General features: G+C 38.7%; 1 protein-coding gene and 1 long non-coding RNA gene across 4 annotated transcripts in view; one reads left to right on the top strand and one right to left on the bottom strand.

Moving 5' to 3' along the window:
* KCNMB2 (potassium calcium-activated channel subfamily M regulatory beta subunit 2) overlaps positions 1–22,002 on the bottom strand; it is a 302,803-nt gene that overhangs the window by 46,884 nt on the left and 233,917 nt on the right. Inside the window, exon 2 of one of the 3 annotated variants that reach the window (XM_014344452.4) lies at positions 1,087–1,163. The exons of 1 other annotated variant lie outside the window; for it this stretch is intronic. The gene's annotated coding sequence lies outside the window, so the exon portion shown is untranslated. Of the gene's footprint in view, positions 1–1,086; positions 11,979–22,002 lie in introns of those variants that run through there. One more of the 3 variants, XM_055110701.2, reaches the window with a different exon arrangement.
* Positions 1–22,002, top strand: part of LOC134729914 (uncharacterized) — a 48,919-nt gene that overhangs the window by 5,797 nt on the left and 21,120 nt on the right. The gene's annotated exons all lie outside the window — the stretch shown is intronic.

The raw sequence follows: 22,002 nt of genomic DNA, 5'->3' as shown, positions 1-22,002 counted from the left end.
TGTCTTGGGATTTATCTCTTGCTTTAGCTCTAATATTTGCTTTTTATATCTAGGGGCTTCAGTGTTGGGTGCACATATTTATAATTATTATATCCTCTTGATGAATTAAGCCCTTTATCATTACATAATGACCTTCTTTGTCTCTTTTTATACATTTTCTTCTTTTTCCAAGTTTCTGTAAGCTGGTTTATTTTTCATTTTCATTTACATTATAATATAAGATAGTATTTTCCTTGCTTGACTTCACAAGCATAAAGGTGGTAATATTAGTGGCAGGAACACCCATGGTGACATTTCCAGAGCGCTGTCCAGCTGTTTATCATCAGCAAACTGTGTTTCATACACCAGGACAGTGATACACATAACTCAAGTACAAATATTAAATTTAATCTCAACTTTATTTCAGTCTGAGATTAGTGCATTAAAAGAATCTGTAATAAAGTTTAATATAGAGTCTTGTCACACACATAATCTATTTTTATTTAGTATATTATATTTCATATTGTTTAATCCACACAGAGTTTTTATGTGTATGAGTTTTCTATTGCAACTTACAACAAATCACTGCAATCTTAGGCTACAGTTCTGGAAGTCAGAGGTCCAAAATCTGCCTCCCTAACTGGGCTAAGGTCAAGGTGCTGGCAGGAGCGGGACTGAGGTTCCTGTTCCCAGCCCCTAGAGGCCACCACATTCCTTGGCCCCCTACTCCAAGGCCAGCAAAGCCAGATACCAGAAGAAGCCTGAGGAGGGCCCTCAGGCTCTAATGTTTTCTGCTTCTTTTGGTATCTGTGTGGCTCAGCCAGGAAAAGCTCTTAAACTGCAAGGACTCACGTGGTTACCCTGGGCCAGCCCAGATAATCCTGGATAATCTCCTATGTGAGGTCATATACCCATAGCTTCTGGGGTCGTGACGTAAGCACTTGGGGACCATTTTCTTGCTTACCTCACTATGTTTCCAGAGTCTTTGACATTCTCAATAACAAAAAGTTTAAAAGTGATAATTACAAAAATATAAAAACTCAAAGGATGCCCCCTGCCCCAGTTGCATCACCTGTCAGCCCACAGCCAGTGCCATTCCATTCATACCTGTCTGCTTTCCAGGTATTGTTTAGCAAATCCCAGACATTGCGTAGACTTTTTCAGTACATTTCTCTGGAAGGGCCCTTAAAAAAAACAAACAAAACAAACCATAATGCCATTATCTTACCTAAAAATTTAATAGGATTTTTTTTAACATCAAATATGTAATCAGTTCAGGTTTCCCTGATTGTCACAGAAATCTTTAATTCAGAGTCCCCTCCATCCCCCACAGTGACTTGTCATTTTGCAACTGTTTTTTACACCCTAGGCACTGTGGATTCCAGCATCTCCCACAATAGCCAGGCATGACTTGCCATAAAGGAGAATGATGGATGCAAGCAGATGTGGCCTCATTTGTCCCCCTGGCCTTGTCCTTACCACACTCCAACTATACTGCCTATGGCCAGGGGGCTCTTCACAGAGCTGTGGTGATTACTTAAGACCCTCCCCACCTGTGAGTTCCAGCCCTCCTTTCCAGCAAGACAGAGGGTTTTGGGTACATCATGTTATTCCTTGCTTCAGACCTGGAAACAGCCACTTCTCCATGAAGGCTGAGTCCTCTTAGTGCTCACTGCTTCTGAGCTGGTTATAATCGTCATTTTTTGAATCTTGATTCTATCATCCTGTGCACTGGCTATACCTGTGGAATGGTATTACCTCATTCCAGACTTGGATGGATCTGCCTTGCGGGTCTAACAGTCCCACAGTGACAATGACAGGGACCAGCAGCAACTCCTGCAGGCCTCCTTCCACTTGGTGTAATCCTTCACCTGATAAAACACAACCAGACCTACATGTCTCATGGATGTAAGCCTTTTTTTTTTTAGATGGTGCTTGTTGTGAATACTGTGAGAGGCTGTTCAGGTACTGATCCAAGGTGAGAAAGCTGGGGGCAGATAGAGGGGACAGCTGGTCTTTGAGGTTAGGGAGGCAAAAACGTACTTCCTCATGCCCAGCACCATGAGACTAGCTAGGATAGGGGAACACGAAGCTACAGAATGACCCAGACATCAGGACAGAGCAGACGTGTGAAGGGCCAAGGGAAGTTGCCAATCTTGTCATGCCTGTTGTTGGTGGTGTTCTACAAAGGCGTAGTGTTCACCAGGCCCTTAGTGTTCACCTCTGTACCTGGGGCCAGTGGCTGCTTTGCAACCGTGTAATATCCCTTGTTACATGTTACATGCGACACTGTCCAGCCTGTGAAGACCTTGGTGTTGATGTCCATCCACTCACTAATGAACCCTTTGAAGTCCTGGATATCCCTTCAGATGGCAGCTCAGTGCAGAAAGGTCTCTCCTTGTTTGTTTGTCTTGTTCCCTTTATCTTTGTTTTTTGAGGCAGAGTTAGCTATTCCCTTCCAACACACTGTATACTGGGAGGGGTGATTTGGTGTTTTGTCCTCTGGGCTGTTTTCAGACTCCTTGGCTGTCATCTGCATGGGAAGAGTCACCTGCTGGTGTTCAGAGATGAGGTAGCTGGCTTGGATCCCTGATAGCCCCATGCCAAATAGCAGGCTGGACTTCTGGATGACAGGCTCCTTCTTAATCGTCTTCTGCTCAGAACCTGCTTCTCTTTCTTCTTGGCTGTAGGAACCTCCATCTCATGCCGTGGTGCTTCAGGGAGTGTATCAACCTTGCAGTACCACAACAGAGACTGGGCTGGCTGGAAGCATCTGTGTCTGAGTCCTTCTGCTGTCCATTGCCCCCCCCCAGGGTGAAGAGCAGCTTCCGCTTGGTGGCTTGCTCTCTCAATTCCTTCCCTCCATCACTGTAGTCCAGCTTTGAGGTCTTGGTTAGAGAAACTTTATCTTATCATTTTTTCCTAGCTTATTTCTCTGCCGTGTCATCACTGAGAGAAAATTCTTGTCATGTTTTAGAACATCCACCCTTGGGCATCATTCTGCTTCCCTGACTTGATATTCATTTATGATATCATTGCTTCATCATCAACTGTCTGCAATTCCATAGCTGAAAGTGTTAATGAGGAATGTCTATTAAATCTGGTAGAGGCGTGTCCCAGAGTAGGGCCATATATATTTGATTCCATAGCTGAAAATTAGTATTGATGAAGGCTGGCTATTAAATCTAATGGAAGTATGTCTGAGAGCAGGGCTGTGTATATTTAGGCTCCAAGGATTGAGTGACTCCATGGTGGCTCAGCAGCAGAACATGGGCACTGTCGATATAGCTTGTGGCTGTGTTTACTGGGCTGTGTGGCCTGAGAGAAAGGGCAGCAGTGACAGTACAGGCTCCAAGCAGCAGCCAAGATGGGAAAGCTGGCTGGGAGCTGAGCCTGCCCTTGGGTGTGCCCAGTGCTCAGACAGGTGCTGTGACACCCAATGCAGGCACTATTGAGAGGGCGTCAGGCTGCAGGCTTGGCAGTGACACTTCCCCAGCTGGAGCTCTTAGTCCATCACTAGTTTTTGTCTTGAAATCTCTTTCATACAATATAAGAATAGCTACTTCTGCTCTTTTTCGGTTTTCATTTGCAAGGAATATCTTTTTCCACTCCTTTGTCTTTAGCCTATGTGTATATATAGGTGAAGTGTGTTCCTTGTAGGCAACAGACCATTTGGTCTTTTTTTTTAAATCCATTCAGCCACTCTATGTCTTTTGATTGAAGATGTTCATTTATTTCCATCCAATGTTATTATTGATATGTAAAGATGTACTCCTGCAATTTTATTGCTTGCTTTCTGGTTGTTTTGCAGTCTTCTCTTTCTTCCTTCTTTTCTTCCCGTGTCCATTTTTGTGAAGGTAATTTTTTTTCTAGTGGTATGCTTTAATTTCTCACTTTTAATTGTCTGTGTATCTGTGGTAGGTTTTTTGATTTGAGGTTACCATGAGGCTTGCAAATAACATCTTATAACCCATTATTTTAAGCTGACAGCAACTTAACACTGATTTCAAAAACAAACAAAAACAACAAGCAGACAAATAAGAGGAAAACTAATACAAATTTGACATTTTAACTCAATTCATCCCACTTTTAAACTTTTAGTCATTTCTATTTATTCCTTATTATACTATGTCTTGAAAAGATGTTGTAATTATTATTTTTGATAGGTTTATCTTTTAGTCTTTCTACTCAAGATATGAGTACTTTATATACCACAATTACAATGTTCTAATATTCTGAGTTTGTCTGTGTACTTGCTGTTTTCAGTGGATTTTGTACCTTCAGATGATTTTTTATTGCTTAACATCCTTTTCTTTCAGACTGAAGAACTCCTTTAGCATTTCTTGTAGGACACGTCTCGTATTGATGAAATCCCTCAGCTTTTCTTTGTCTGGGAAAACATTTTCTCCTTCATGTTTAAAAGATATTTTTGCTGGGTATACTATTTTATGAGGAAAGTTTTTTTTTTTTTTTTTCCTTTCAGTACTTTAAATATGTCATGCCACCCTCTCCTGGCCTGAAAGGTTTCCCCTGAGATGTCTGCTGCCAGACATACTGGAACTTCTTTGTATGTTATTTACTTTTTTTCTCTTGCTGCTTTTAATATCCTTTCTTTATTCCTAACCTTTGGAAGTTTGATTGTTAAATGCTTTGAGGTGATCTTCTTTGAGTTAAATCTGTTTGGTGTTTTATAACCTTCCTGTACTTGAATATTGATATCTTTCTCTAGGTTTGGGATTTTCTCTGTTATTATCCCTTTGAATACACTTTCTACTCTATCTGTTTTTCTGCCTCCTCCTTAAGGCCAATAACTCTTAGATTTGCCCTTTTGGGGCTATTTTACAGATCCTGTCGGTGTGATTCATTGTTTTTTATTCTTTTTTCTTTTGTCTCCTCTGACTGTGTTTTCAAACAGCCTGTTTTCAAGCTCACTAATTATTTATTCTGCTTCATTAGTTCAGCTGTTGGAAGACTCTGATACATTCTTCAGTATGTCAGTTAAATTTTTCAACTCCAGAATTTTTGCTTAATTTTTAAAAACTATTTCAATCTCTTTGTTAAATTTAACTGGTAGGATTTTGAATTCCTTCTCTGTGTTGTCTTGAATTCCACTGAGCTTCCTTAAAACAGCTATGCTGAATTTTCTGTCTGAAAGGTCACATATGTCTGTCATTCCGGGATTGGCCACTTGTGCCTTATTTACTTCATTTGGTGAGGTCATGTTTTCCTGGATGGTATTGGTGCTTGTGGATGTTCAGCAATGTCTGGGCATTGAACAGTTAGGTATTTATTATAGTCTTTGCAGTCTGGAGTAGTTTGTATCTGTCCTTCTTGGGAAGGCTTTCCAGGTATTCAAGAGGAATGAAGTGTTGTGATCTAAAACTTTGGTCACTGCAGCTGTATCTGCATTATGGGATACCTCAAGCCCAGTAACACTGTGGCTCTTGCAGACTTGTAGAGATACTACCTTGATTGTCTTGGTAAGATGCAGTAGAATTCCCTGGATTACCAGGCAGAGACTCTTCTCCTCTTCCTTAACTTTTCCCTGAACAAATGAAGTGTCTCTCTTTGTGCCGAGTTGCCTGGAGCTGTTGGAGGGGTGACACAAGCACCTCTGTGGCCACCACCACTGGGACTGCACTGGACTGGATCCAAAGCCAGCACAGCACTGTTTCTTACCCAAGGTGCACAGTGACCACTGCCTGGCTACTGCTGATATTCACTCAAGGACAAAAGTCCCTTCAGGCAGCAGATAGTGAACCCAGCTAGGCCTGAGTTTCTCTTTTTAAGGCAGTGATCACCCCTCCAGCCCAGGGTGAGTCCAGAAATGCCATTCAGGAACCAAGATCTGGAATTGGGGATCCCAGAAGCCTGCTTGGTACCCTACCCTACTGTGGCCAAGTTGGTACCCAAGCTGCAAGACAAAGTGCCCTTTAGTCTTCCCTCTCCTTTCCTCAACAGAAGAAGTCTCTCTCTATGGGCACCACAGCTGGGAATGTGCTGGGTCACACTTAAAGCCAGCATGACCCTGGGTCTCACTGAAGCCCCGTGATAAGTACTGCCTGGCAACCACTGATGTTTATTTAAGGCCCAAGGACTCTTTAGTCAGCAGGTAATAAATCCTACCTGGACTAGGTTCTTCCCTTCAAGGCAGTAGGTTCCCTTCTGGCCCACAGTGTGTCTAGAAATGTCATCCATAAGCAAGGGCCTGGAATAGAGTCCTTAGGACTCTGCCTGGTGCCATATTCCACTGTGGTTGAGCTGGTATCCAAGTTCCAAGACAAAGTTCTCTTTACTTTCCCCTTACCTCTCCTCAAGCAGAGGAAAGGAGTCTCTCCTGGAGCTGCAAGCTGCACTGCCTGGGTTTGGGGGAGGGGTGATACAAGTACTCCCTTAGTTGCCCCGGATGGAGTCTCCCTGGGTTGTGTGCCCACCAAGTGCACAGGCTATGAGCCCAGCACGGCATCAGGACTTGCTCAGGAATTGCGGTCCTTGTGGCCTAGGCTGCCTTTCAAGTTTATTTAGGACCTTAGAGGACTTTTTCCCACAGTGATGGAGCTAGCTGGAACTCAGGTTCTGACCACTGAGAAGGGTGATTCTTCTCTGGCTAGGGCTTGTCTAAATATTCTGTCCGATGGTGCCAGCTGGGTTCTGCCCCCATGTTGTTTTCCACTGTGACAGGGCAGCTGTGAATTTCAATGCAAAGTCCCACAATCACTGTGCTCTTCTCCAAGCACACAGATTCTCTTTCTGTGCCATGCAGCTTCTGCCAGGGGATGGAAGTGGCAGTGTGGGCAATTCAAGACTGTTTTTCCTACCCTTTTCAATGCGCTTTCCTTGTTATGATTTTAAAACCGGGTACTGTGACTGCTCACCTGATTTTTGCTTCTTATGAAGGTGTTTTCTTGTGTGGATAGTCTTTCCATGTAGTGTTCCTATTGCCTGGAAGTGGTGGTGATTGCTGGAGGGTTCTATTAGGTTGTCTTGCAGCCTGCTTTTCAGTTGCTGGGGCAACCATGTATGGACTCCTCTGACTGGCAATGGTGTGGTGGTCACTTGTGACCTCTGTCATGTGTTATGTAAAACAACTGCTGCTCATGTAATCATGACGCATTGACATCTGTTTCAGGAGGACAGCAGCTCAGGTTAAATAATGTACCTGTCCTTTAGCCTGCTGTTGACTTGGTTCATTAAACTCAGCAATGGGCTTTTATTCAGAGCTTTGGGTTCCTAATCTTCACTCTGTCACCGAGCAATGGTAAACTGCAGACAAAACACTCCCTATTCCCCCAGTTTCACCATCTGTGAAAATATGACTGTGGAGCTAATCTGTATTCTTTTAATCAATTCAGCATTCACTTCTTTATCCAACAAATACTTACTGAACTTTTAGCTAGGTGGCAGGCACCGAGTTGGGTGTTGGGAACATATTGATAAACATATCAGACAATGCCTCTGCTCTTATAGAACTTTGCTCTAGAGGACTAGACAAGCAGGTCACTGTTTGATAATTTACCTTTAGTGAGCTGTACAAGTGAATAATCACAACTGATGTTCAGTTTGATTCCTTCTATGCTACACATTTAAAACCAGCTTAATTGTTAAACATTCACTGTGTTGGGCATCACACATACACAGCTGATGTGAGGAAACCTGCTCATAACTCATGTGTTCCTCCTAGATCAGTATAAATGACAGATTTATGTTGAAACCACCCTTTCCTCCATGGTGAATGTGGTTTAACTCTTGCTTCTATCTCAATTGAGAATCAAGGGATTCAAACTATAATAAGAGCTCTTTATGGAGAAGAAGTTGAGATGACAACAATAGACATGAAAATGTGAGATACTTCTCTAGACCTATGTACATAATGCATTTGTATGCATCTGACAGTAACCTTTATGAGAACTCTTTACCCAAAGAGGAAACTAATTTTCAGAAAACTAAGTAATTTTCTCAGTTCACATAACTGTTCATTGGTGAAGATGAAATTTCAATCCAAGCCTGTCCAACTTCAAAACCAACGTTCTCTCATTGGTTTTGAATTTTTTCAAACTTTAATTTTTTTTCAGAATTTAATTTTTGCTAGGCAAATGAAGTACCAAAACCCCATCAAAGAAATAATGGTTAAGTGATGGCACCATTCAGCTTATTTCTTCCATTAATTCTTCATGACACAAAATTTAGAGAGAGAGGGAAAATGAGGGATGATAGAAGAGTGTGGCAGGATGAGAAAAAGACAAGAAAATAAAAATATAATGGTAAGAATATGAACAGATGGACCCAAACCTAGGCTTTGCTCCTTATTATCTAAGTGGCCTTGGGCAATTTCTAATGCTTTTTTACATTTGTCTTTTCTTCCGTAAAATTAGCATGATAATAACAGTATATACCTCATAAAGTTCTTGTGAAGGTTGAGTTAACTTATGTGATATTCTTTGTGATGTTACAATGCAATAATTTTGTACCATATATGTGCATATGCAACAGTACATACTATATGTAATGTGAATATATGTGAGTTAATACATATATATGTTAATACCTGAATATATATATGATATGATATACATGTGAGTTAATGTGTGAAAAATGTCTGCAACATGGGAAGCATTAAGTATATGCTATTACCACTTAAAAATGAATTACATATATATTAGATTTGAAAGATAAAATCGGTGTAAAGGTTCACACAGTTAAATGTATTCAGTAGACATTCATAGATGTGATATTTAATTTTTTATGGAGAAAGGCACGAAGAAAAGAGTAAGCCATGGAAAAAGCACAAGCTCTGCTATTAACTCATCTGTAACTGGGGTCCTTTTGCCTCGTGGTCTCCTATTCCTTATATGTAACATGTGGGATTGAAAAAGATGAGTCTAAGGTTCCTTTCACCTGAAAAGTTTTCTTATGTTCTACTTTGGAAAGTTGAAATCGAGGTCTGTTCCTGCAACTTATTTGACTTATAATCTGTCTTTGGTTAAATGTAATTTATATTTTACATTTTGTTTATTTCTTTCTTTTTTTTTTTGAAAAATTGCAAGTAGGTTTTTTATTTTTTGGCTTTAGGTGAGTCATATTACATGAGACACCACCCAGTTAATACTTTTTAAAATTTTTTTATTTTATTATTATACTTTAAGTTTTAGGGTACATGTGCACAACATGCAGGTTTGTTACATATGTATACATGTGCCATGTTGGTGTGCTGCACCCATTAACTCATAAATGAATATTCGGTAATGCTCATGGCAAATCTAGTAAAGTTGAGGGTGGAAAGATTAAGCATCAAATGGGAAGGCGAAATGAAAGTCCTCCACTGATCTTTGTTAATGATTTCTACAGGCTGCATTTCTAGAGTTGGGCATCTTGGGCACAAAACTTCTTATGGTGTTAGGATCCAACCACGTTTTTGTACCTTATTTCTTCCTCACCCTATTCCATTTCCCCATGGAGCCCCATCTCTAATGCAATGGATAAACTACTACTCCATCCCAAAGGGGAGCTAATGATTAATTGTGGAAATTTTAAGTGTCATGGCAAATTGGTAAGGGAGGTATTTTGTGGCCAAGAAAATATGGTTCACTGGACCTATTCTATCCAATTGTGGTGGTTATTGGGTGAACTATAATTAAATTTGTCCACAGCCTCTCTGAACTCATAATATGTGTAAAATTCTATTCCTGAAGGAAACCAGCATACTGAACTCAGTGTTCTCAGCCTGAAACTGAGTCATTCAGCCCTTTCTTTTTGCCAATAGGACAAAGCTTCCTTTGATTTATTCATGTCTTTTATTGCTTAGTGCAATTGTGGTAAGAAACTCTGGAGATAGAGATGACTGAGTTTGAATTCCATTTCTGTTCTTTTGCTATCAGTATTACATTGGGTGCAAGCTAATTAACTTTTCTGAGTCTTAATACTCTTGTCTCCAAAATGAGACTGTTAATGCAACCTTTAAAATTTCTTGTGAAGATTAATTAAAATAATAGGCCTGACATTATTAGTAGCTACTTATTTACACAGAGCTGTTTATTTATATGTATACAAATGAATATGCTTTTTTATATATCCTAATATATCTAACATGCCAATGTTTTAACTTTATATGGGTGTATACTTTAAAAGAGAAAATTCTATAAAACTTAGTGTGCAGTTGAATAAGTTTTTACAAACTGAACACACGTGTAAAACCAGCATCCAAGTCAAGAAACAGAATTGTAGCAGAATCACAGAACCCCTTTTTATTCACCTTCCATTCTCTACTTACTTTCCAGGGATAACCACTATTGTGATTTTTTAATATTATAGATTCATTTCATAGGTTTTTAAATTTTGCAAAATTTGAATCAGTCAATATGTAATTTTTGTATCTTATAATATTATTTGTCATGTTATATTTGAAATATTATGTTTGTAGTACTATATTTTTAATATTCCTCAGTGTCATTCTGTATGGCAATTATCAATTATTATTATTACTGTATAATATTTCATCATGTAAATTTATAGGATATAGAATATGTGTATTTTAAATTGTATTATTGGAAACTGCCAAAAAGTTCTCCTATGCAATTGTCAAATTTATATTATAACTTATTGAGCACAATAGTTATCATTTACTCTAAATCTTTCAAAAAATTAGCATTGCCTAAATTTTCATTCTAGTTATTTTAGTGAGTGTGTGATGGTATCTTATTGAACATTTTCATTTCTTTGATTAATAATGATGTTTATTATCTCTTTAGATGCTTATTAGATTTTTAAAAATATTTTTCATCTTTAATTCTTTTTCATTTAAGGCTTTTGGCCATATTTCTGCCCGATTCCTAACATGCTAAATTAAGAGCATTAGCCTGACTGAAGGGATTTGAGACATAATTCAGAGAAATCATTGAATATTAGCATTTGTCAGAGATATTCTGGGCCAGATGCCAACATTAAGAGTGGATACTTTTTGGTTTTCTTGGATAGTTTTTTTTTTTTTTTTAAGGCTTCAGGTAAAAGGCCACTTAGAAGCAAATGGATCCAACAGCAAAAGAAGACTTTCACAATGCAAAAGACACTAAGCAGATAAAGGAAAATGTATTTGAAATTCTAAATCCTACTCTGACTCATTGAAGGATTATACTTAAAGATGTATTTTAAAAAATCAGTTAACAAGAATAATGATTCTCTTTGGATGGCTACAGGTCAAAGAAAAACCAGGTCAGGTCAAATTGCTTGGATTCTATGGTGAAAGACTCTTGAGAAATATTAAATTAGATACTCCTTTAAAAAAATCTGTGCTTTCAGAATTGCCTGGAAAATGTTTGATAGGATGACTTGGGTGCCAAGGAAGCCCTATACATAACATAAATAACTTAGAATAGTTTAAGAGCTTGCATCTCCTACATTTTGTAGCATATAGATTCTTGAGTTCTAAATTAGGGACTTAGAACCCAAGGGATTAGGAGAAATCACTTTAGATGAGTGACTAACAGAATTTGGGATCTTGAATTCTTCAATCTACACATATACTCCTAAAAGACAACCCAGTTTACAAAGAGGAAGCATGGATCAAGAAGGCAGATGGACTTGCTTTTACCTCTCACTTCTGATCCTTCTTTGCTATATGACACAGGGTAAGCTAGTTAACCTCTGAATCTCAATGTCCTTATCTGTAAAAATGAAGGTTGTAATAGCTACCTCCAACAATTGTTTTGCTATGATGCAAGAAGACATATTAAATGTCTGGAACATGATAGGTACTAATAAATGTAAATTATTTCTCCCGAAAGAACAGATTTGGTTATTTTGTCCAACATCTGCTGTCAAGACCCAGAAGAACTGCCTCTTTGCCCATAGGCGATAGCAGCCAATACAGACAGTTGTTTTCTTAGGAAAATAGACATCAGTCTGTTAAGAAGCATTCATTAAAAGCGGTTTCATGTTAGAAAGTGTCAGGTGCATAGGCTCCATGAAAGAAATGATTTAGGCCAGAAAACTAGAGGTGGTCCATCACTCCCCCCGTTCCTCACCCCTCATCCCAGATCCCAGCAGTCACCAAACCTTTGCTTACTATATATGTATGTGTGTATATATATGTGTGTATATATATATGTGTATATATATATTATTATTATTTTTTAAATTTTTAGACAGAGTCTTGCTCCGAGGCTGGAGTGCAGTGGCACAATCTTGGCTTACTGCAACCTCCATCTCCTGGGCTCAAGCAATTCTCCTGCCTCAGCCTCCCGAGTAGCTGGGATTACAGGCGTGTGCCACCACGCTGGCTGATTTTTTGTATTTTTAGTAGAGACGGGGTTTCACCATGTCTCAGGTCAGGATTACCTGACCTCAGGTAATCCACCCACCTCGGCCTCCCAAAGTGCTGGGATTACAGGCGTGAGCCACCGTGCCCATCATATATTCTTAATTCATTTGGTCCCCTTTGCTGTAAACAAAACAAAACAAAAATATCTTCTTAATATCTCTAGAGAAGCACTGTCCAGTAGAAGTAGAATGTGTGTCACATATATAATTTTAAATTTTCTAGTATTACATTAAAATAATAAAGGAAATAGGAAAAATTAATTCTAATAATATATTTTATTTAACCTAATATGCCCAAAATATTACAATTTCATCATGTAATAAAATAAAAAGAATTAATGGTATAATTTACATTACTTTCACAAAGGCTTTGAAATTCAGTGCATATTTTATACTTATAGCACTTTGCAATGCAGACCAACCACATTTGGAGTGCTCAGTAGTCACCTGTGGCTAGTGGCTACTGTTTTGCACTGTTTTAGAATCTGCTGTCTGTCAGTATATAAATTTTAGCAATAATAAAATGTCAAAAATAATCACTATTTTTATTTATTGAGCACTTGGTATGTAATAGGTCTTATGTTTTACATGTATTACATTGATAACCCTATCAGATATGTGTTATTACTATCCCATTTTATGAATGAGGATGCTGAGGCTTAGGGAGGTTAAGTAATTTGCCCAAGGTCATGCAAATTTTCAAGTAGTAGATACGGGATTCAAACCCAAGTTAGTTTGACTCCAATACCTATCATGCTGCTTTTCCTGAAATAATCAAATTGCCTCCTAACTGGTTGGCTTGCCTTACAGCAGGGTATTTTGATATGGCTGTGTCATAGTAGCCACTTGAAATTGTAATACCATTATTTTATTATTTCTACCAAGTCATTTATGTCATGGACATCCCTGGTCTTCAGCCATCTTTGAGCCTAAACCTATCTGTCATCATATTCATGAGGAACTTTCAATCCCTCCTTGCATCCCTGAGTCTCAACTGGGAGGCATGGTGTTGGGGTGAAGTGCAGAAATGCAATGGACATTCAGGATGGATTAAGATTGTTGGAGAAAATGCCAGCATTGTTCCTATAAGGAGTAAAGATTCCTTAGGGAGAAGACTGATTCCAGATGTGGGACAGGAAATAAGGAAGATGAATTACACTAGATAGCAGGGCATCTATCAAAGACTATCAGACTATCAGGATTGCTTCAAAGGAGTTCAGGGACCAACTTGAAGATGGAACAAAGAAAGGGCAATCTAAGTATCAATCAGGACAACAGCTGAAATGAATAGAAATACAGCAAATGTGTTTAACCCATAATTTCATAGTGCTTTTTTTTTTTAAAAAAAAAAACAACTAATTGGTCCCCATTAGAAGATGCTAGGGAATCAACTTATTATATTGAAACCTGGTAAGTATAGGAAAATAATCCATCATTTATCCTATATTTCTTTTATTAACTAAAGCACTGGGAAACCAAATAGTAGGTGAATTAAAGTTTTTCTTTGTAGAAGTATTTAACTTACCTAATGAGGATGGTATAGTAGAATTAAAGTATCATCATTTTGCAACTCATAATGGGTTAATGTACTGAGACCTTGATCATGAATGATTTTTATTATCAAAAAGAGAACAACTACAATATCAATTATGATTTAGTCTTACAAAAAACCTGAACCTGAATATAATCAATCCCTTAGATCCTATGAACAATTTATAGAAAGTAAAGAGGACAGAGGAACATGTTATAAAATATTGTGGGAATCGGTCAGCAAAATTGATACTGAGAAACTCTACAAAGTGGAGCCTTAGAGAAATAAATTGCAAAGATAAAATGGAGAAAGAATCTATAAATTAAATGTAACTTAAAGGACATATTGACTATGACGTTTGAACTTTTTCAAATTCTAATTTACAACCTGTAAAGAAAAAAAATCATGTTCTCCCTTGTTCTTGTTAATTTTTACCTATGCCAGTACAATTCTTCTAGTTTACGTATATCCATCAATGGCTTCCCATCATCTCTAAGTAAACCCAAAAAAGATTTTTGCAGTGCCTTACTTCAAGGAGGGGATCATAAATACAAACTTTAGAGATGGTCTCCTGGAAGAGGTGGATATTGAAAGCCAAAGAAAATGAATAACAGTGGGAGGAATTTCTGGAAAAGGCCATCAAATGGACTCACTGATGTGAGCATTTTGTGTGAAGGCTGGGTGGGAGGCTGGGGCCTCCTCAAGTAGAAGGTCCATGTTGTGCAGCTGGAGAATAACCCACTGTGAAAAATCCAGACTTGGGTCTGGGAGGAGTTGGTCCTTGGTACAGTGGGATTCATCACTGCACATTCCTTTTGCCCCTTAAGTATCAATATGAGATGGTGCTTTCTTCATCCTTTCCCCTCACATTTCACACATTTTCTTGTATTCCATGCCATGGAATTTCCATATTCTGAAGGTCAGGCTGCAGTATGGACTCCAAGTTAATGCAAAACTTTATGCTGTGCCATTCATAACCAATCACAGCATAACATGTCTTGACACTCCAGCTGAAATGGATGATTAAATGACTAAATTATCACATCGCTCTTGTGCAGGTGGTGGTAAGGAAACGCCCAGTGGCCAGGTGCCAGGAGTCGGGTTGGAGGGTGTTGGTGCTACAGGGAGGGAGAGCCTAACTGGCTAGTCCTGAGCCAGTGGACAAATCCAGGCCAAACAGTAACGTGCAGGTACAAACTGTAACATCAAATATTATATGCAAATTCAAAGACTGGCCTCAGTGTGTTCCTCAGCGTGAAAGATGGTTCAGGACCATAGAGAATGGTACACTGGCTTCTTCTACCTTCAAGATTTGAGACATGCTTTACTGTATGATGCAGGGAGTGAGCCTGGAACAGGTGTGTGTGTGTGTGTGTGTGTGTGTGTGTGCATGCGCACGTGCGTGTGTGTCTTAAAGGGTAGAAATCAGGCATAATATATTTGACATTAGACTCACATGACTGACTCTCAGCTTTCCTCCTTATTGACCATGTGGCTTTGAGTTGGCTATTAAGCCCGTCTTAGCCTGTTTCTTTATTTTTAAAATAGAATTATTATTGGTACATAGTAGGAATTCGACTGAGTAGCTCTTTTTAATGGATTTATCTTAAAGCTTCAGTTGTATCAAGGTCAAAAGATGACTCAATTTCTTTGTTTCTGAACTTTTTCACCTTCTTGAAACTGATACATAGGGTCAAAATAAAACTCCTCTCAAATTCCCTTTGGCATATTGCTTTCAAAACACGTTAAATGAATGAAAAGAAACACTGCAAGCAAATTGTAGAGGTAAAAAATAGTCATTGTGTTTTTCAAGAAAAATTCCATGGGAACAAAAGGAAATGCAGCTGCAGTAGCCAGGGACAGCTACCACTTGAGAGCATTTGTCTAGAGCTGTCCACGATGAATCATGGAGCTGGGGAAATAATTTCAGATGATGTGATACATCCCTAGATCTGTATTTTACTCATCACTGGGTAAACAGGGTTATTAAGGGAAACTAGATGACAAATCAACCTAAACTCATGCCATGACTATTTATACTTTATGGAATTTACTAAAAATAATTACTATAAGCACCTATTTACTGTTAGGTGACATATGAAGCCCTTTGTCATCTGAGACCCCTAAGTCCCTTAGAAGTCATTTTTCTCCCCTGCATTTTTTTGATCAATTTCTTTGAAATATTGTAAATGAAGAGTTATCCAGCTATTGGTTAAACACCTTTAGTGGAGGGGAACCCACTTTCTCTGATGACAAACCCTCTTATTGTTAGATATTTCTTTTATGAATAGTGTTTCTAGAATTTGAGCTAGAATTGGTTTCCCAAGAGTTCCACTAATGTTCCTGGTTCAACACTGGATTGCTTTCCAGATATTTTAGTACATCTTGCCATGTAATGTCTTGCCAACATTTCTGACTTTTTTTTTTTTTTTGAGACGGAGTCTCGCACTGTCACCCGGGCTGGAGTGCAGTGGCGTGATCTCAGCTCACTGCAATCTCTGCCTCCCAGGTTCAAGGAATTCTCCTGCCTCAGCCTCTGAGTAGCTCGGATTACAGGCGCCCGTCATCACACCCAGCTAATTTTTTGTATTTTTAGTAGAGATGGGATTTCACAATGTTGGCCAGGCTGGTCTTGAACTCCTGACCTTGTGATCTGCCTGCCTCGACCTCCCAAAATGCTGGGATTACAGGCGTGAGCCACCGCGCCTGGCCAACATTTCTTTACTATAAGTTGCATATAACTACAATTATTCTTCACATGGCATAATCTCAGTTTGTCTTCATATTCTGGTCACTTTGTCAGGCTATGCTCCATTGGTTAATATCTCTCTTAAAGTATTATGGGCATTACAATATTAACATTTATTATTTCATGTTGCTTTGTATATTTTAGTTAATGTAGTTGCCGGAAACCCCCATAAGATAGGTATTTTTATTATTCCTATTTTACTGATGAAGGTTGCATAGCTTCATAACTTGTTCAAAACTGGCAAGTAGAGGAGCCAGGGTATGAACTCCAGCAGCCTACATTAGGAGTCTACACTTTTAAACACTGTACGATTCTGTTTTTCTGAATATACAACTTCTGGTGTCATCTAATTACTTCTGAGGATGGCAAAACTATCACCTCCTTTTATTTATGTATTCTGTGATCATGTCAACATTCCTGGCTGGCAGGGTCGTCTATTATACATACAGGAAATTGTGAGTGAAGAGTCAGATTCTGAAATTCCCCACCTGCCTTGTGAAGACCATGCAGAAGTACCAGGCTCTATCTTGAAAGGTGACAGTGTCCCATTAAACATTTAAACTATTTTTTAAAAATCTGAACTTCATCAAACGCTTTTAAGCAAGGGAGTCAGCCACCCGATCATATTTACATATTTGAAATGTTACTGTGAAGGTAATGTTGAGGATAAATTAGAGCAGATGAAACTATGAGCAGGGAATTGGATGGTAATGGCCATAGTCCAACCAAGGGTAGGGGTGAAAAGAATGAACAAATACAGGCAGTATTTAGAAGATATAGGGTCAGGGCTTGATGACTGATTAGACTAAAGAGAGTGAAGATGATGGAGGGAGGAATTAAAAATGATTTTTAGACTCTCTTTGGGGACTGTGTGGATGGTAGCATTATTAACCAGTGTGGGAAATATAATAAAATAATAAAATGAGAGGTGCTTTGGAGCAGGGATTGAGTGGATGAGTGGATGGAGTTGTTGGGGAAGGCAGGGAGTGGTTGGGAAAGGTAAAGAAAATGACAAAGAAGACACTTGGGGAAAGTGTTATAGGCAGTTGACACATGCTAGGACTCAGAATAAAGGTCCAGGTTGTAGATACAGACTTCGGAGTGTAAGAATTTTTAAGAAAATTCTGCAGGGTGAGAAGGGAAGGGGTGCTTAAGATGGAACCCTGGGGAGAAGCATCAGTTACTGGATACCTCTGAAAATTATAAATGAAAGCAGGATCCATTGACTTAAACCAGTCTGGAGGAAGGTAATCTCCCTCGAGATACATAGAGAGTGCTGCAGTTTAGCCTTTGTTCTTGGGAGCCCCAGAGGAGAAAGTCCCTGAGTTGTCCTTGATGACTTCCTGTGTCAAAACTCAAGCAAAATGATTCTAATTTTCTTTATTGCTTGTCATTTGTAAATGAATTTGCATTTAGATAGAGAATAACATGTTTGACAAGAGCCATATTCATTATATCAAAATGTTTCCCAAATACTCTAGAAGGGTAGCTATTTGGTATGAAATGGACATGTTTTGCATAGTATATCTGAGGATAAGTGATTATCGCTTAAGAGAAAGAACTCCTATTTTAAGAATCTAATATTTTTAGTGTGAAAATCCGGGAAGTTTAGGTTTCAGTGAAATGATAGTTAAAATTTGATTTTATCTAGAATATAAGTGTTAGATCATTCCTCCTCAATATTTTCTCTAAAAAAAGTTAATCTCCTTTTCTTTGTCTTTAAAACAATTTCTCTGGGTGTTTTATTTACTGATGCATTTATTTACATAACATTTGTTATATAACACATAGTAGGTGTCAGATATCACACTAGATGTAAAGGATTAATTCCCTGTTTTCAGACAGTATCAGGAATATGGTAAACCTTAAAAGAAATCAAGTGTTTAAAAAAATAACAATGTAATTTATGATTTGGCAGTGAATATTAACTGGTAGACTGTAGACAATTTTTAATAGCATTCTTATTTTTGTGTGAATCATATATTAGTTCTTGGTCCAGAAAGTCAAAATGCTACAATATGTCCTTGAACTTTAGATGCATTTCTGGAATTAGGATATTAATATCATGTGGCATAAAGAAAGTGAATCTGTTTCTGATAGCAGATCTATACCTGCATTTGTGTAAAGATGGTTCTGGGAGGCTTGGTAACCTCCAGAAGTTGAACTCTTTTGCAACCTCACAGAAGAGCTTCTAGTCAAAACTAAGGTCAAAGGAACAAGGAAAATACTGAGATGCTAGGTAGAAGGAATGCACAACATTTAAAATTGCACTAAGTGTTAAAATGATATTTAAACTGTTGGTATAAATTAGAGCTATTGTTCTTACTGTCTGCTCATTTTGGACATATCCTAAATTACAAAGGGGGAAAGAAGGATAGTGAAGTCATTTCAAGTTTAAATCGAGAACAAGGAACTAGAAGTGTTTCTTGGCAAGCCTAACGCTTTTGCCTTCATTACAGTCCAGAGCGGGGGTGCCCTCAGTGTGTGCTTTTCCTGGCTTCTGTTACACAGATCTGGCCAGGAATGCCCACAACTCTTCTGGAATATAAATGAGAGTAGAGCGCTCATGTCCCCATGATGGTTCAGAGCCCATCTCCATGTAACTTCCCACACAGCCACTGTCTTAGATTACCTAATTGCTTGACTTCAAGTATTTTCTTACTCACCTGCTCTAGATTTAATGGATTCCCCAAAACCATGAGATGGAAACAAGGCAATATATGGAACAGGAACCTGGGACATAGAAAGGGCTCTGTAGATATGTTTCCTATCCTGTCTTTCTTTTCTTTCTTTCTTTTTTTTTTTTCACCTTATATCTTTCCAAGGCTCAGTCCAAAGAAAGGTGTAGACATGAAAGGTAGGACTGTAACTGGTAGGTCTGAATGCCCCTCTCCCCATTCCTCTGCTAAAACTTACTTACCAGCGTGATAGTATTAAGACCTGGAGCCTTTATGAGGAGATTAAGTCATAAAGGTGGAGCCCATGTTCGTGGGCTTAGGACCTTTAAAAAAGAGGCTTCACACAGCCTTTGGCCCTTTTCACACTTCTGCCTTCTGTCATGTGAGGATGCTACCATCAAAAATTTCATCAAGGGAGTGGTCTCTCACCAGACACCAATGCTCAGACCTCTTCATGGACTTCCCAGTCTCCAGAATTGTGAGAAAATAAATTTTTGTTCTTTGTAAATTACCCAGTGTGTCACATTTTGTTATAGCAGCACAAATGGACTAAGACAGTAACTGAAGCAGAAAACTCTGTACTAAAACAACTTCGAGTTAATATTTTTTAATAAAACACACTGAACATTTGGTCTGTGGCTGAAATGAAGATGTAATGGCTTTCTGTCTGTAAATGAGAACTGGCAGGATAGAGAGCTCCTTACCTCACACAGCTTGGCAATTATATCAGCAAGAGAAAAGGAGGTATCACAAACCTTTGGAAGAATATCCCTGGTGAATTTCTGGAGTCCCAAAAAAGAATATGGATCTGGAGTCTGAGTTGGTGGGAAGAGTGGGGAGGAAGAGGTAGTGAACATGCATATATGGTAATTCCCAAGATATGCACATTCTCCTCATTACATTCCAGTAATGATTATGTTCTTTGTGTTACGGTGTCTCAGACCCAGTACAAATACATTTGACAGAACAAACAGGGTAAAGCCTATTTGATTATTTTGGACCCAGATTCAAAAAGGGGGAAAAAGCAGGTCTGATATTAATATTATTGAGCATTTACTGCTATAAATACATAATCTTCCATGGAATTTAAAAATACTTAAAATTTAAAAATAAAAGCCATGTTGAATAGTAAGAAAGCAGTTAACGGTAAATTGCAAGAAAATAATGAAGTGGAAATAAAATGTTATTAGTATATATTAAGATTGGGGATCAAGACTCTCTAAGCCTTGAACAAAGAGAGCAGAAAGGGAGGACGACAGGCCTTTCTACCTTTTTCCTACTCCTAACTCAGTAAAGAGTTGCCGTGACTGTGTGATCCGGGAACAGCCTGCCAGGGACCCCAGAATGCCCTCGTCCATGCCAGGTTTCCCCTTCCAAAGTGTGGAATATGTAGGGGAGGTCCAAGAAAAAAAAGTAATAGATAACTTCTTTTTTTTTTTGAAACTGTCAACAGGAAAAACTCAGAGCTTTGAAGTCTTTGAAGAGACAGAGGCAAATGGGGTGAATACCGCTAGCTTTGAGTTCCAAAGAAACCACAAGGGTGGTTCAGGTTGAACTAATTTCCTAACTGGGTATATAAGATGTGATAATTGGGGACTAAATTGGGCTGAGATGGAAATTAATTACCATCAGTTAGACAAGACATCTACCTACTTATACATGTTTCAGTTATTTAAAACTTGTGCCAAACAAGTCATTTTTAAACAATTATTTATTGAACACCTATTATATGCAAGGCAGTGTTATCTGCATTAGGAAATTTAGCAGTGTATAAAACAGATCATTATAAAGTTACTGTATTAGTCCGCTTTTACGCTGCTGATAAAGACATACCTGAGACTGGGTAATTTACAAAAGTAAGAGATTTATTGGACTTACAGTTCTACGTGGCTGGGAAAGCCTCACAATCATGGCAGAAGGTGAAAGACACGTCTTACATGGTGGCAGACAAGACAAGAGAGCTTGTGCAGGAAAACCCCTGTTTTTCTAAAACCATCAGATCTTGTGAGACTTATTCACTATCATGAGAACAGCATGGGAAAGACCTGCCCCCAAAATTCAGTTGCGTCCTTCCAGCCTCCTCCCATGACACATCGGAATTACAATTCAAGATGAGATTTGGTTGGGGACACAGCCAAACCATATCAACTACTAAGTTAAACAAAATGAAATTATAGACATTTGACCATTTTCTACCTACATAAAAGGCAGTGTCATATGGTTCAAGCTAACACATTCAAGTGGGATAAAGAGATAAAGATAACGAATTATGACTGTATATATATCATGTTGGCTGGTGATAATGCCTTGGAGAATATTATGCAGGGGAAGAAGATACGTGGGAGGAGGGGATCGTTAGTTAATCTATTAGTGACCTCACTAATAAACCAACATTTTGATGAGGACCTGAAGGAGGTAAAGGATTTAGCTAGAGGCGAGTAAGTAAGGAATTTAGCTATGGAGTGAGTAGGTAAGAAATTTAGCAATGAGGTAAGGAGGTAAGGGATCTGGTCATGAGGTAAGGAGGTAAGGGATCTCTCCATGAAGTAAGGAGGTAAGAAATTTAGCTATGAGATAAAGAGATAAGGAATCTGTCCATGAGATAAATAAATAAGGGATCTGGCCATGAGATCAGGGAGTAAGGGATCTGGCGGTGAGGTAAGCAAGTAGATTTCCCATTCAAGGCAGGCGAATGGCAAATGTAGACCCTGAGGTGATAATGTGCTTATTGTATTTGAAGAACAGCAAAGAAG

The sequence above is a fragment of the Pan paniscus genome, chromosome 2 (genome assembly GCF_029289425.2).
Source record: "Pan paniscus chromosome 2, NHGRI_mPanPan1-v2.0_pri, whole genome shotgun sequence".
NCBI lineage: Eukaryota > Metazoa > Chordata > Mammalia > Primates > Hominidae > Pan > Pan paniscus.
The sequence above is the reverse complement of the archived record's forward strand: the minus strand, read 5'-3'. Positions and strand labels throughout refer to the sequence as shown.